Raw genomic sequence first — 695 nt, forward strand, 5'->3', positions numbered from 1 at the left:
ACTTGGGAGGCTTTGTGCACAAACTCCTCCCTTATTACCTAACCCACACCTTTGAAACTTTGCAGGCGTCCACAGCATCCATGTGGATAGGACCTAACTTTTAAAAATCCACGCAAACTGCTTTCCCCGATGTTTCCAAACTTTGTTTCATCCACACAGAGTTCTAATCTTGGGAAAGTCCGTCTTCTAAGACGCCATTGTAAACAAGTGAGGTTTGCGTTCACTAGCTGTGCGCACTGTTTCCACACCTTTGAAATTCTGGAGTGTACAACAACGAATTTGGAAATAGAGACTCAATCTATACATCTATTATATATTTGAAAACTTGGAAACACGTGTGTCACTTTTCTCTCAAGATTTATTGCTCCACTCCAGTAGAGTGTAATATCGTAGGCCAATGACTTTCACCTGATGTTAATGCACTGATCATTCCTTTCATCGAAAGGGGGCCCAGCTAGTATAGATCTAGATCTAGGTCTATATATAAAAGTGGACTTGGGAGGCTTTGTGCACAAACTCCTCCCTTATTACCTAACCCACACCTTTGAAACTTTGCAGGCGTCCACAGCACCCATGTGGCTAGGACCTAACTTTAAAAGACCCACGCAAGATGCTTTATTCCCCGATGTTTCTTTCATAAAACGACGGGGACAGGCTGTTGCAAGGCCCTCTCCCACCCCAACCCCCACCCCCTA

The sequence above is a fragment of the Aplysia californica genome, unplaced genomic scaffold (assembly GCF_000002075.1).
Source record: "Aplysia californica isolate F4 #8 unplaced genomic scaffold, AplCal3.0 scaffold00836, whole genome shotgun sequence".
In the NCBI taxonomy this organism is placed as follows: Eukaryota; Metazoa; Mollusca; class Gastropoda; order Aplysiida; family Aplysiidae; genus Aplysia; species Aplysia californica.